The sequence below is a fragment of the Camponotus vicinus genome, unplaced genomic scaffold (genome assembly GCF_025532165.1).
Source record: "Camponotus vicinus isolate PSW18456_S1 unplaced genomic scaffold, iyCamVici1.0 SCAF_4, whole genome shotgun sequence".
Lineage (NCBI taxonomy): Eukaryota > Metazoa > Arthropoda > Insecta > Hymenoptera > Formicidae > Camponotus > Camponotus vicinus.
Window position 1 is genome coordinate 23,249,053 of NW_028141976.1, and position 15,971 is coordinate 23,265,023.

General features: G+C 37.4%; 1 long non-coding RNA gene across 1 annotated transcript in view; it reads left to right on the forward strand.

The window, feature by feature from the left end:
• Positions 1 to 15,971, forward strand: part of LOC145969717 (uncharacterized) — a 256,420-nt gene that overhangs the window by 15,426 nt on the left and 225,023 nt on the right. The window contains exons 2-3 of the long non-coding RNA XR_014438228.1: positions 4,516 to 4,603; positions 4,934 to 4,983. This is a non-coding gene — a long non-coding RNA (uncharacterized LOC145969717). The remainder of the gene's footprint in view (positions 1 to 4,515; positions 4,604 to 4,933; positions 4,984 to 15,971) is intronic.

Genomic DNA, 15,971 nt, shown 5'->3' on the forward strand with positions numbered 1-15,971 from the left:
ATTATTACCCGCAGGCCTACGCGATATTAATTGCAAATTATCTATCTACCTGTCTCGCGTGTCTTTTCACCGTTCAACTTACAGTTAATTTCGATATGATATTAATATTGAATGATATTAATTGCAAATTATGTTGCCCCGACTGCCGTGTGAATGCTATTAATCTTACCACTCGTTGATTGATATTGAAATATTCTCGAAATAGAGAGAACAAACCTGCTCATATTCGACTAACTGAAACCGAAACAGTTAGCACTCTTTGTATTAATTATATTACTCGAACAAACAATATTTGCCTCGTTATTTCTTTCAAGAATACACAAACATTCTCTCTCAGATATGATATAAATTTATATTATATATTATAATTATATTATTTTATTATATATTATATTACATAAATAAATTTATTCGTGCATTTCGTATAGTTTATATCGTATTCCCAATACAGCGTTCAAACGTTGCGTTTTTCTACGTCTCTGATTAGCAGTAAGTGTGTAGAGGGAGAAATGAAGGAGATTTAGCTTAGAGCTAAGATGCAAACCGCGGCTTCTGGTGTGCGTGTGAGCACAACGCAATCCCGACGCATCTTCTGAAACCACATATGGTTGCACTCTCGCGTAATCGTTGAATACACGGAATTGCTGTGCTTCTTGCGCCGAGATCTAATTTACGGTCGCGTATACACAGTAGAGAGAAACCAATTATATGGATTTTTGCATACATGCTACATTCAATATATAATTATACAAAAAATATTAATTACATATAATAATTATATAAAAATTATATATGAAAAAAATAACAAAAGGGGGAATTATTATGCGTCAGAAATTAATATCATACAATTTATGCGAGCCAAACGAGGACATCAAATTAATTGATTTCTTTCGCTTTGTTAGCGAGATACTAGCGACCAGCTTTACACGTAAGAATATGGACCACCAAGAATACGGATCGCGTGGCATATTTCCGAAACATTCTGTGGCCTCGCACGCTCGACTGCATTCGCGCTGCATATGTATTCGCGACGTACTGGGAAATGTAGCTGAATGGTAGAGAGTGTTTCGGTAAAGGTGCCTTTGCCGTCGCGCGGCAAGTCTATCTTGGTTCAAACATATACCGTTCTGGGCGAGAACGCGAGCGCGGATCGCTTCCTTTAACGGTACTGCAACTTATGAATAAAGTATACGCGCTCGGCAACGAATTATATTTCCATAAACGCCCGCATGGGACACATATTCGGCCCCCGATATACCCCCGGTGTACCCCTCGTTTGCAAGGACGGCGAAACTCGCGGGAAGATTTTTCTCCCTTCAATTGCGTTACCATCTCTAGTTTATTTCTTCCGTTGGAAATTGAAATCCTTGCAAGACATACAAACAGGATGTTCTCCGTGAGTTATATTTCTCTTTTTCCTTCTGCAGCAATATATGTCTTACACAAAAATTACCACAAACTTCGTGATTTTTATAATAGGATAAAACGGTGTACCTCCTCGCAGCGAAAATACATTACTCATTGTTCAAAGCATAATAAACTTACCAATAAGTATTATTAAAATGAAAGTCGATGGATGGCAGTACAATCAATTGCACAGAACAGAAAAAACTAAAAGATTAATAATTTTTAAAGAAAAAAAATGTAAAATTTGTTGGTATAATATTTTTAATTATTTTTTATTCTATAAAAATAATTGTTATTATACATTCTCATTATATTTCTGAAGCTATAACTTTTAAAATATAACCAGCGATAGTCATATATAAATGTATTTTCTATTCAATTGTATAAGGATGTGCTTTTCTTATTGATTATAGTTATTTGAATTTTTCATCGAAATCCTGGGAAAATGCCTTTTTCAAAAAATTGATGTCATAACAATATATTAACGTTGATGTAATTATAATATATCAATTAGTCAAAAATTAATATTGATGTAATTATAATATGTCAATTAATAAAAAATTAGTGCAATTATTAATTTTGCAACATTAATAAATTTTTATAAGTTTCAACTATTAATAAAATCTGTCCATCATAAGTGTATTTTATATCAACTTAAACAAATGTAGGGCATATTAGATTATTTTAGCCTATATTATCGATTTTCTCATACAAATTAAAACGTCGCGATTATTTGCGGAAAGTAACAATTCTGCCATTAAACTTTCGATCAATCAATTTGTAATAAGGTGGTAAACGCATTTAATTAGCAGACTCTTTCCATAAAAGAAACTGAAAAGCGTTTCGGTGCACAAAGCACACTGGTCGTCGCTCGCCAACGGAAGCAACCTCTTCCGCCGTATCTCTCAAAAGCATTGTTCGCTTTGTACCGTAAAGTTCGTTCTGGTAAATTGCCTTAAACGTAGCGGTCTCGGCAAGTAAACGATCCATTGCGGCGTTAACCTTTCCTTGACCAAGCTATAACCTTTATCTGGCAACAAGATCGGTAATAATCTTAAACGCAGAACTTTCAACACTCTTACATGATTTAACACAAATGTTCTACTTGTAAAATATAATTAAATTTACGCGCAACTTATCGATAATCGTCATTGATCTAATTAATCGCATTCATGATTACTAACTGATAGCTTCGTATCATCAATTACGAATAAGAGAGGAGACAATGGTTTCTTCTTCAGGAAAATAGTAGCTTTCATCTTGAGAGGTGCCGTAAATATCAATTTGTTTTGAACGGACAACGATGCGATCGTTACGGTAGATTTACGACCTACTTCAACGACCAAACTGTCCTGACATAACGTAAACATTAATGTTCATCGAGCGGCTTCTCGACAAGTAGGTCAATGTGCCTTTATCCGAAGGACCGAATTAAAAGTGATGAAAGTTTCATTCGCAACCTCAGATGTGAAAGAGAAAGAGAGAGAGAGAGAGAGAGAGAGAGAGAGAGAGAGAGAGAGAGATACTTACTTATAAAATTGTAGATCTTTTAATAGATATTTTTTTTCGAGTTATTTGCTTACAATCGCAATCTTAAATTTAGAGAATCTAGATTTAAAATAGTTGGCAATTGCATAGATATACTGTAGCATTCTTACAACCGTTGCCGGAATATTTGTTAGTAAAAATTTATGCAATAAGAGTTACTTTTTAAATTTAACTTCTTCTCTCGAATCGATATATTTAAAAAAATATTTCCCGCTTTCAAAATTATAATTCTATATTATTCAGCTCTGTCCTGTTTCATCTTCGTAGTGAATCTTTCATTTTTCTGAAAAAGCTATTTCACCAAGCATACGGAAATAATTTCTCATCCAATATCCGCGAGGCTTTCAAACCACGAAGAAGTTACAAAATCGAAGCCAACTACGACTTTCAATCGCTTAAATCCATCATAAAATCAATTTCTCCGCCCTCGCGTTTACCTTCAGAAAGCAACATTCAGGAGACTATTCGAGCACTCGCGAGCTGCCGCAAAAAAAGTTAGCTCGAGCCGATACCGCGTTGTTCGACTCGTGTCGCGTATGTAGGTACGAACGCCGATCGTCGCTGATCAGGAGTGGTTCGACAACAGTTAGAGGGTGCTCGAAAAATAGCAACAGCGCCGCTTTCCAACCCTCTTCCTCTCTCCGCCGCTGAGCAATAATATTTTGTCTATCGCTCCTGTTTCGCGAGGCTCGACATCGTTCTTGCGTCGCGATCGCATTATATTCTCACATCGTTGTCGCATGCGCGTCTGTATACTCACCTAAATATACTTTATGCACACCGCCAATATGCTTGAGCACACATAGGCACTCCCGGAGTGGTGAAAAAGGGAGGTATCTCGCGCGAGAGTAGAGTTAGTGCTCCTCTTGTCTTCGATTTTCTCGAGGAGCGACTCGCAACACCTTGCAATACAGCATCACGTGTAAAACTTACATATATACACTCGCATCACTGAGCCTAAAATGGATGAGTTTTAATGAAAATGCATTTTTCCTTTTTTACATTAAGCTTATGTTAAGTTTTGGAACGAATGAGAACTATGATGAGCAAAAAAGCTCAATGACAGAGAAGATTGAATCCGGAAAACAAAATTGTGACATCAAACTACCGTTTATATTGACTAGAAGCGCCAACAAGATACTGTTAAAGATAGTCAGCTTTATGCACTCGCATAGTTTGAAAAACTCGCTATTTGCACTCTTGAAAAATCCACTAATGCTCTCTCAGGAAATACAAGGGTCAAAGTAAGAAATAATAAACATAAATGATAATAACAGAAATAGAACTGCTCAATAAAGAAAATGATTATAATCTGTATACATATAAACTTGTGAAATATTAAAATAATAATTTAATATAAATATAATATATAATTAAAATATAAATAATTAAAACAATATGTAATACAAATTAATATAAATAATAATATAAATTAGTATTAGGAAATTATTTGATATGATAATATGATTAAGTATAACTAATGATAAATGTTTATATTAATTTACAAATATTACGCGTATTATTTACGAATCTTTCCTTTAGATATATATTATATTTTAGGTATGTTAAGATCAATGTAACTGACGACCCTGACAATCTGAGAATAGGAAGAGGCCTAGGACATCCTGCATCGGCGGAGCAACTTAAGGTGAATATTTATTATTAGTTATATATTAATTATATTAATTATATTAATTATATATATTAATTGATATAAATTGTACGCGCAATAATTCGATTTCATTATTTAAATGAATTAAACAAGCGAAAATTAGAGAGAAGGACTTTTCTAAAAATCGTATAAAAGTTTCTATTTAAAAAATAATTTTAGAATATATAAAATGTTCCATATTTATATATCTGCTTAATATTGGTACGCATCGGATATAAAAATCAGCACGTAAAGTAATATTTTTTTAAAATATTAATTATATTTTGAGTGCTCCTATAAATTGGATTTTATATTTATATGTTACAGACAACACGTAGCTTCAATATCAACAACTCCGCTGTTGCGCATCAGTATCGGTGAGTGACAAATTTTTATTTTATTTTGGTAATGGATGTATAGGGATTATACATGTAGATTGTAGATAGATCCGTTGCTTTAAAATGGATGGGCTAGAACGAATTAGATCAAATAACTTTGATAAATTCTTTTAATATGCATTAAACTATATTACAAATATAAATTAAAGCATAAATTAAAGAAAGATAAAGAGAATTTTAATCAGATTTTATTTTATTATTAAGGAACGCACGCGTGCTAACAATTTTAGTTATTAATATTAATTGCAACAACAAGATATTATAAGAATATTTTTCTTATAATACCGATTTTATCCTAATTTTTTGTAGTCTATCCGTTTATATAGTATATATTAAAAAACTTTGCTTTAATTAATGTAATCCATGTTATCGATTAATTAATTATGTATAATATGAAATTACTTAAGAAATTTTATTTTATTATGTATAATATCAAAATATGAATATAATGTATAATATGAAAAATATTTAAGAAATTTTATTTTCAAAAAAGTAAAAATATAAAAATATAAAAATGGTTCAAATGTGATACAAATCAAGTAAGAAGCGAAAGAAGGCTAGGAACCAAAGACGCAAGTAATGGTGCGTGATAGTAATAATATATTATGATAGAAACTTTGTAGTTATTTATCTTACATACAATAAGAAGCGCAAAAATATATATTGAAAATGTACTGTTGACGACGTTTCGACCCTGCTCTGGATCCTTTTTAAAGTCAAATAGGAAAAACATAATATTATTTAAATACAACTTAACTAATGCGTCGTCTTTAGTTCCTAGCCTTCTTTCGCTTCTTATTAAATTTTATTTTATTATAAATTTATTATAAATTTCCTAATAAGTAATATTACATATAAATTGTTATAAAACTATCAATTAAACCATTTTGATCGATGACTTGGCATTATATTATTTAAAGCAAAATTAAATTCAATGACGTATAATAAACGACTGTAATATCTTACGACTGTACCCGAGCGTAAAATTACGCTCCTGCACCAGCGATAATAATTATCCGGCAACGAAAGAAATTTCCTTTCTTTATTGATTTCTGAGAGAGGTCGAAGTTGCATCTCTAGTTAGATGTAGCGAGAATGACTGCGGTCAGAGAATGATAGGTCAAATATAAAACTGGCTTAAAAAATGATTGATTTAGGTTACACAAGGCCATATGTAGGTGACCAAAATTGGTAAAAAATATATCTAAAAGAAAAATGCATATATTTTTGTACATCTACATGCAATAGCACGTAATTTGAATGTAAAATAAACGGAAACGCGTAAAATAAATGTATAAATGCGTAAAATAAACGGAGACAGAAAAACGCTACCGCGATGTATTTGTAAATTAAATCGCGATCACACGATCGAAAATGAACGCGAAATGTTTACAATTACCGGCGATGACAATTAATTGCCAACAGAAGAAATGTTCTTTCTTCGATCTCTCAAAGCCTTTACCTTTGATTAAAAGTAGCCGGATTGAATGCAGACAGAATCAACAAAAATAGGTGGCCCGAAAAATGATTACTCTAAGCAAAATAGATGACCAAAAGTATTGAAACCAAAAAAATGATATCTATGAACGAAAAATATGCATTTCTACGTGCAATGATGTCTGCGTGCAATGTAATCTACACAAAATAAATGCGTAAAAAAAACGCGTAAAATAAACTTGTAAAAAATAAATAGAGACGCGAAAAATAGACGGGGACAGAAAAACGCTACCGATGCGTTCGTGAATAAAATCCTCAGGGTATATTCCTCTTCGAGTGGTCGCTGACTTAACTATGTATAAGCCAGAGAATTTAGAACAGAAAGTTAATTAAACTCGCGAGTTTATTCATAATAGAGATTATGTAATATATATATATATATAATTTTCATGGAATATTTTATGCCATGTGCAAGGATAAAAGGTATTCTTTAGGACGAACGCGCGTTATCATGTATAACTGAGTGTGTCGCAACGTCAATTAATTCCGTGGAGCATAAAACGCGATGTACTGTTTCAACTCGACCGTGTTATATACGCGAAGATCGTGCCAAAAAATGTGTGTTCGGCCGAATAAAAGTAACGAGCAATGACTTTTGCTTCTGCCGGCATTACGTCTGTCTATACACGGACCTACACTACTGCACGGTTACCGTACGCGCGTAGATCGTAGAGTCAGAGATAGTAAAAATGGGCGAAGATATATGCCAAGTTTTACGTCGAAGCATAAGTGAAATGTACATCCGCGGGCGAGCTTTCGTTACATATGTAACGCGCTACGGGCTTGCGGCCATCGTCGTACGCGTTCGAGTTGGGATTTACACGCTGCGGTAAAATCGGTAACTCTCGGTTTGGGCATGTCAGTTCGATATCTCGATGAAAGGCTAAAGATAGGTTGATGTACGCGAGTGGCCCAGTTTGTGCAAGAAAAACTCTCTTCTCGTTTTTTATTTTTCACTAACTTCATTAACTTCACATCTCGTTTTTTATTTTAGGAACGTTATTATTCTGAGGTTTCTTAAAGTTCAAATGTCTCTTGATGGATTACCGAATACTTTTAATGAATTTATGAGGTCATCTGATCTACGTATTTAGCGATGTAATATTAAACGCGTCGCTATAAATCGAGTCCATTTAAAATTAGTTCCGCTTCACATTTTTATTCACAGAACACATATTGAAAAATTAAAGCGAGATTTTGCTATCCGATTTTCGCGTACGTGCAAGCTTTTGTTCGCTCGCTTGTTCGCTGGGAATATGGATCAGCATTGAAGAATATACAGTCAGGTAATCGAGAGATAAATAGGCAGAGTGAAAGAAAGAAAACGGGGAGGAAGAAGAGGAAAAAAAAGAGAGAGAGAGAGAGAGACGTTTTCGCCGGTTGAAAAAGTCACTTTACTTCATAATCGCTCAGTTACACGGGGAATTACCGTCGTCGTGGGGCTTGCAATGTCGAGTACTGTGAACGTGGCATTAATCCAAGGAGAGGCGGGCTGGCTGACGAGTGCCGAGAGTGCGAGATAGAGCGCGAGTGAGAGCGAGAAGCCAGGGAATAGGGACGGAGCTTAGAAAGACACGGGGAGACGAGACGCCGGGGCAGAGCGAGACGAGGCGCTGGGCGAGAGCCTTTCGTTCCTTCGACGTGCCGTCTCTCGGCATTAAATATGCATACCATCCGACTTGACTACGTCCTGCGGGAAATGGAGATTTTATTACTCCGGTACAACCTAATGTCTCGTGCAAGTTTGAATTACCGCCGCAAAGGACGGCGACGGTTTGCGCGCTTAAGCGCATCGTAAGCGTTATAGCGCGAACTAGCGGCTAGAAAGCTAAATTTTCATAATGTAAAAAAACACAAATCAGATCTCGAGCATTCGTTCAAAAGGATTAAAAGTGAATCCCTAGAAAAAAAGAGAGAATCTATATAATATAAAATTTAAAAAATCTATTTATAAAATCTGTTCATTTAGAAGATTTGTATTTACGACGTGTTTTCCGCGTGATTTCCGCCTATAAAAGGTCCCGCAAAATGCAATATAAAGCATTGTATGCTATATGAACACGTACAATATCAACCTTGTTAATAATAATGGAAAATTGCACACGCAACACTAGATATTGGCAGCCATTAAGTCGTAATTGTTTTAAATTACGTAGTTGTTTCGTAAATATGGAAAAATTAAAATCAAAATATTATGTAATTTACGCTGCAATGCTATTTCGACTGAAATATACGTGACCCTATTACAGTTAATTGCAGCCGAGTAAACGAACAGTTGATCGTGATTAATTTTGCCAAAAATAATCTGCATCGTACAAGTTTCGCGTTTGGGCGCGGACTAATATTTCCAAGCGTTTTATTTAACGCAAATTTCAAGCGTGAATATTACGTGTGATTGTTTTGCAAATTAATAGCGATATTCTCTAAAAACATCGTTTTTACATCGTTACAATATTATTTGTATGGTAATATCAATCGTCAAAAATATAGAAAGTCGTACTAAATATTAACTTTCTGTTTGTATACAAAAATATGTATAATTAATTTTTCTTATGCAATTTATATTTTTTAGCATATTACATCTACATTTCGTAAAAATTTCGACAAAATCAAATTTTTTAGCAATCTATAATCGGGCAAATTGCTCTTGCGCGCCAAAAATTCTGATTAACTCGCGCGTTTTTAAACATCATGAATTCATTATTCTACGATATACGATATCGCGATTAGCTGCATGTGTTATCACTTGCGCTCATCGATAATGGGATCGTCGACTGGGCATTGTGTTATTAAGAGTTAGAGTGCATAAAATTCGTGACAATGACATTGATTGTGATGATGCGTTCGTTATCCGTGATTCGAACGGATCGATGGCTTCTATCAGCGGCGCGCAGTGATAAATGCGGAGACGAGATAGAGTTAATTCTGTGTTGTTATCGAAATGCAATTTATGCATGCGGCGTTGGAAGGAGTGGATACGAATCACACACGACAAAGCGATATCATTTAATATCGACAATGAAAACGAAATGTTGCTCCGCGAACGACCATTATCGGCTTTTTAAATATCATTAATGAAGTGCAGTTTGATAGACGATAAATTAAAAAGTTATTTCTGTATGGAATTATCGCAGACCGATGATATATCTTTGTACCGTTATGTCGATTGCGCACAAAACACATAATTATGCAACGCATGTAATTATCCGTTTTTTAAAATAAAATTTCCGTTACAATTCATTTTATAAAGATGCTACGGAAATATTGGTACGCATCAACAATATTAACAATAATATTGTTATAATTAATGAAAAATAAATATGTATAAAATAAACATATTTATGAAACATAATTCCCTAAATTACACATATAATTTAATAAATTACATATATTTATTTAAACACACGTCGCTGTAAGGCTTGTCAGAGAGAAAATTCATGAAAATTCATTTGGACTGTTTCTTGTCTCTGTCTTTTTTATCTATCTCTGATAATGTTGCATTGTTGGTTTAATTTTTATTCGTGCAGTCATAAATATTCGATAGGTCATTCCAATTCCCTCTTGCTCGTATCATTCCAAACGCTAGGTCCATTACACGCAAGGGCGCTTCGGTTTTATGGGAAACCCGTGGAATTTTCGTGATGGGGGCTTCACGCAACTCACTCGCGCGGTGTTACTTCTCGTCCCAGGGGAGCTCGACCCTTCCCTGCCTGGGTTGACTTTAGCGCGAAGCGTCTGAAATATCCACGAGCCGGCAAGTGCCATCGCTTTTTCATTTAATGAATGAATAATGACGCGCGGCGGCAATCATCCATCGCGCAGAGACAGATACACCCTAGCGAGGCGCGCGTTCCGCCTGCCCCTTCATTTCAAAACAGCTCGGATAAGCCCTCTCATACGAATATTATATGAAAATCTTTCCGTCCTTAGCCACGGTCATGCGGAAATGAGACAGGTGATGTGACAGTGGCCGGGCGAGTGAACATTGCGCGGTGACATATTCAAATCCCGATAAGGCAGTCATGTCGCGGTCGAAGCCAGAAACTCGTTTATCACGAACCCGCAGCGATTGCGAGAGAGATACATGTTTCCAAAACGTATCATTCATTTGATAAAAAATGCGCTGATAATACGACTGGATAATTTCTATGAATATATATATCCCCGACATGAATATTTTCATATTTCAATAGATCGTTCTGTTCTCTGTTAGCAAATAATGCAAGGACACGCAACCCGCTTGTACGTCTGCCATTTCGGCTATGAACTAAAGCTTTGATTTTCGATACCTATCTCTTAAACATTTATACGATCTTATCGTATAACGTGGAATAATGGTAACGAAAATACACGCGTAGAATGCGTGCGTTCGGGCGATACGCGCGCGAAATGTAGGGTCTTGTCGTTAAATATTTTACGATCGATTTTATGGGTCTTCGGGACGGGTTTTTTTTTTTTTTTAAGCGGTCAATGTATATTCCGCACGAATGACATGAAACTCTTGTCACAACAAAACGAAACCGTTCATGGCGAGAAAAAAACCTATACTAACGCCGTATGCATACTTTCAAATATGGAACTTGCAGAACGATGAATTTGTACACGGATTATTACCCCGAAGGTTGCTAATAATTTTATTTGTTTCACGATGATAAACATTGAAGAGGTACAGATTGTCACGCTACAATTGTAATGACATAATGCTTCAGGGCAATCTTGCATTTTCGATGAACTCAGTTAAGCGTACATTCAAACGCGCGCATGCAGGTAATAATAATAGTAGTAGTTTATTTTGTTCTGGGAAAGTACATTTCCCTTTGTGTGTTTAAGCATAAATGTACAAACATAGAAAGTGCACAAAGAAATATAGCATCACGAAATAAAGACGTAACGTAGAATATTTAAAAGAGAAGGCGAAGACGATGATATTATCAGGGATAGTGTTCTGCGATTTTGGGATAAGACGATGCAATTGCTCGAAAAGATTTCACGAGAAAATCGCAGCGCATCGACACGACTCGCTGGACAGCTCCTCCTCCAGCTAGTATTGGAGCTTCGTACCAAGTCAAGACTGTTTCGTAAATGTCTTCTCGTATAAGGCTTCCTATTGTTGTACGCGACGTACGTTGTCAACACGACTTTCCGTGTCGTTTCCCAGTCAAGTCTTTCGTCCTCGCGTTGCCTTTTCACGAAGAACATTCTCCCACTGGAGTCTGACACGGCATCGACGTTCTCCACTTCGATCCCTTCTAGAGCCGCTCCGCGGGAGCGAGATATTGATTGCCAACCGCGGTACAATCGCGCGCGAACATAATGCCCGAATTTGTCGAACCATTCAGCGAGAAAGTTCGTTACACTAACGAGCGACGAATTATGTGCATTTGTCGCGAATGCGACTGTTGTACATACACCGTGCGGCGCGGCGCATCACGTTGCCTGGTAACCGCCAACTCTGGACGCGGAAATATTAATTGTGCCGCGCAAATACACGACGCCGCTTTCTGAATTACACGCATTAAACTGGATATACAAGGAAAATTTGTCACGCCGTTCTATATGAACGTACGAAATGAAATATTTCGTATCCCCGCTTCGTATTTCGAACTCGCCGCGTTCGATTTTTATCCTGCGAATTCCGTGGGAAATGCCATATAATACGATCATCTCGAAGAGTTCCCGAAGGTTGACGAAACTTATTAAGAGAACGAGACGCGTAGCGAAATACGAAAATAAAGAGAAGAGGACGATTGCAGCGAGTTAGCACCGGTAGGGGCGCAATAGGAAAAAAGGAACGAGTGTGACTTCACGAGAACAAGTTGCGCAGCCGTGGAGGAAACGTGAGATACGTACGTTGGGTGCTTCTTAGTTGTCAGCGTTTTTTAGCATACTGCCATTTCGGCGTTTTCCGAGCTGCGTGCGCGTTAAAGCCATATGCGTACAGGGCCGGCTGGTGTCATGAAAAGAATACGATCTATGCAAAATTTAATTCATCCCCAAAGATACGAACGTAAACAATTGCACGTCATTACTATCTTGTAAAATTATTTCCCTACAATTTTTGTTCACCATACAATAACAAATATTAAGATGGAATCGATTAGCTGTTGGATTTATTTTACAACCGAACGAACGCGGAAGTATTCACCGAACGGAGACAATCGCGAGCGTAGAAATACCTAATATATATATATATATATATATATATGTACGTTATATACGGAACAGCGCGCCATGTAAATTTGAGCGTATCGCCCGCGAGACAAAGAGAAATAATATATACCACGCGCTCGCTCCTTTCTGTCGTAGTTCCTGTCGCGACGATTTAACGGCAGTGACATTATGAGCCTCAATGAGAATTTAAACACCTCCCGACCGAAACACACATCCGCGAGTTAGCGCGACGCGGCGCGGCGCGCCGCGTCGACCCTGTCGCACCCCCGACGCGCCGCCCGTGTGGTATATTGCGATATATATTTCAATAAAATATTGAGACAGGCAGGCACACCCCGTGGCGACGCGGCGCCTGGCAATAATATATTGAATATTCCCCGTCGGATTCCGTGGGATATAAAAACGGGGCACACACAAAATAACCGTTAGAACCGTCCTGAATATTAATGCGTTTGCCCGGGGGCGCGAAGGTACAACTCGCAGATATAGATATAAGCGCATTCTTGATTTCGTTGAATTATATATACGTTAGAGATGCGCGCTCTAATTAATAAAAAGGTCATTTTATAGCTGACCGCCATTCATCATCCGCGGCTTTCCGCGCCGAAACGATATATTCAAGGCGCGGTCGTTCCACTCGATAAGGGAGAAACACACATATATGTATATATGTATAGATTTATGGATTTTTTTTCAATGATATTTTTCTTTTTCCCTCGCCATTTACGACTCGCGACTGATTGATTGATTGATTGATGGATAGATTGGTCGTAAAATTATGCGCGTTTACTGCACGTGACTGGCGATTTTTATTTTACGAGAGATCTTTTTGCACAGATGTATTAAACTGTTTTGAATGAATTAGATCAAGTAGTCCCACAAGAGAGATAAGTTTGGAGTAACAATATATTCTCATCGTCGCCATTATATCGTTGTTTTTATTCTATCCGACGGAATGACGATAATCGAAGAAACATGATAAGTGATATTAATAATATCAGCATAATGGATTCCGCCATAAAAGTCCCGAGAGAGAAAAAGAGACTGCGTCATCGTGCGGTTTGGGAATTAAAACCCATAGTCGACTAATATGGCTAAATTTATGTGCCAATCAAGTGGAACAGGAAAGAAAAATAATATTTTCTAATTTTTTAATTTTCGCGTACTTCCCCATCCATGTTTACCTTAGCTTATCGCTTCCCGTTTTTGCCAAAAAGGTTTTTGCCGTTGAACTTTCGAGTTATGCAAACTCTTGGTTTCCTTAATAGTATCCTCTCCCCGTCTAGACTCCTTTGTACATGGCTGATTAACGCGATATTAAAATTGAAAAAGAAATTGCTAATTATTGCTCTTATAACGTATATCGCGGGCAGGATCTACGGCATATAAACTAGCGCTCGGCACGCAGCGTGCGATAACGTAATAAAGATGGCATACTTCAGATAGAAAACGCAATAAACTATGGAAGCACGCTCGCCCGTTGGACCGAAAATAACCATATTTCTCTCGTCATTATCCGGTATAATGCGGCGTATCGTTCGGGACGATGGTATACGTACGAACAATGGCCTTAGCATTATGGCGTGCATTAACCTGGAATTACTGGCTGAATTTAGCAAGATACTTAATTAATCAATTTTCGTTACAGTCGAGTTTATGCAACCGTAGCAACTCTATATGCCCAGCGGAGTTGAATGAATCAGATACGTTCGTAAATCCATAATCATTCTTGACCGCATACATGAGCGAAAAATGTATCGTTAATTTTTAAAATGGAAAATTATGTTTATTTGAATATGGATAAAGAGAAAAACGAGCGTCTGATTTGAAATCATTACGCAGATTTTCAGGATACGCTGTGTAAAAGTAAACGCGCGAATGGGAGGCAGCGTAAAATCGTAATATCAAATCCGCGAATCGGAATAGCGTCGTGCATCAAAGGATTAAAATCGTTAGACGGGGATTCTCGTTCCACGACTATCCTCGTAGCCTTGTCTAGTAGTCTTAGTTTTGCGCTCTCGTGAATATTCATACGCGGAAGGCAACTCGCCACTTTCTTGTACTATGATGGATGGTTCACGGAACGGGGAGTGAAGCGAATGAGACCTACTTCTTCGTTTCGCTATCGGACATACGGAGGCACCGTCATCTATCACATTTTCACATCAGCGGCCACCTATTCTACGACCGTCCAATCTAAGGTCTCCCGTTTCGATCTGTATTCTATTCGCTTCTTTCCGCGGAAAAAACCATCAGCTCGCAGTTTCGGATAATTAATAGTTCGTATAACCGGCATAATGTCGAGAAAGACAATCCTGTCGTCTTGGACAGATCACAACGGTGTTTAAACGCGTCGAGGAGATTGCGGAGCTCAGCGAGCGGCGAGCGCGTCCCTCAACCATAAGTTTCGCAGTTGACGGATCATTCAATTTGGTCCCCGCCGAGAGTTTGATAGTATGCAAATTAGTATGCAACAGTTCGAAATGTGTGCATTCGACTGTGCGCAGCGACGCGTGGCCATTTAATCCTTCCCCTGGAAAGTTACGACGTAACGCGTAATATGCAGATTCGAGCGTTGTCGAAACTTTACATGTGCCACATTAATCAGCGCGAATGCGGATGCAGATCCGCCCTACGATATGCGCGTTATCTCGTGTTACAGCGCATATTTTAAATAACTCTTAATGTAAACATTCATGTGAACGGTAACCGCAAACTTTGCTTTCGCACACAGTATTAATCCGAGCTGATATATATAATTAAGCATTTGTTTGAAGTACGTTATAAATTTACGTAATAAGCTAGTAAAATTGCTTTGTTTCATCATGCGAAACGAGAAAGTTTGGAAATTTACGCGGACGCGACGTAATATAACAGTTTAAAAGATCTATCGATAAAAACGCGGTCTAAAAAAAAAAACAAGCTCACTATCCACGAAAAAAGATAAAAGTTACAGATTTAAAACAATCCCTTATATCAGCGCGAATATCACGTCCAAAGCTACCGCTGCGTTCGAGCTTTCCTCTGCCATGGTCGATTGTTATCGCGGTGCCGGTCACGTATCGCCTCATTAAAAAAAAAAGGGAAGGAAAGAGAGAAACTACGAAAGAAGGGTGGGCGAGTACTCGCGATGTTCGCAGGATCGCGCACGCGATTGTTTCGAACGAACGTCGGTCGCGTCGGTTGATCGAAAGTGTTCGTAAGTGCGGCAATTTTGGCCGGCGTAATTTTGTGCAAATAGTAATATCGTGCAGACCGAGAGTGGCTGCATAAAAGCTGTTACTGCTACTGCTGCTGCG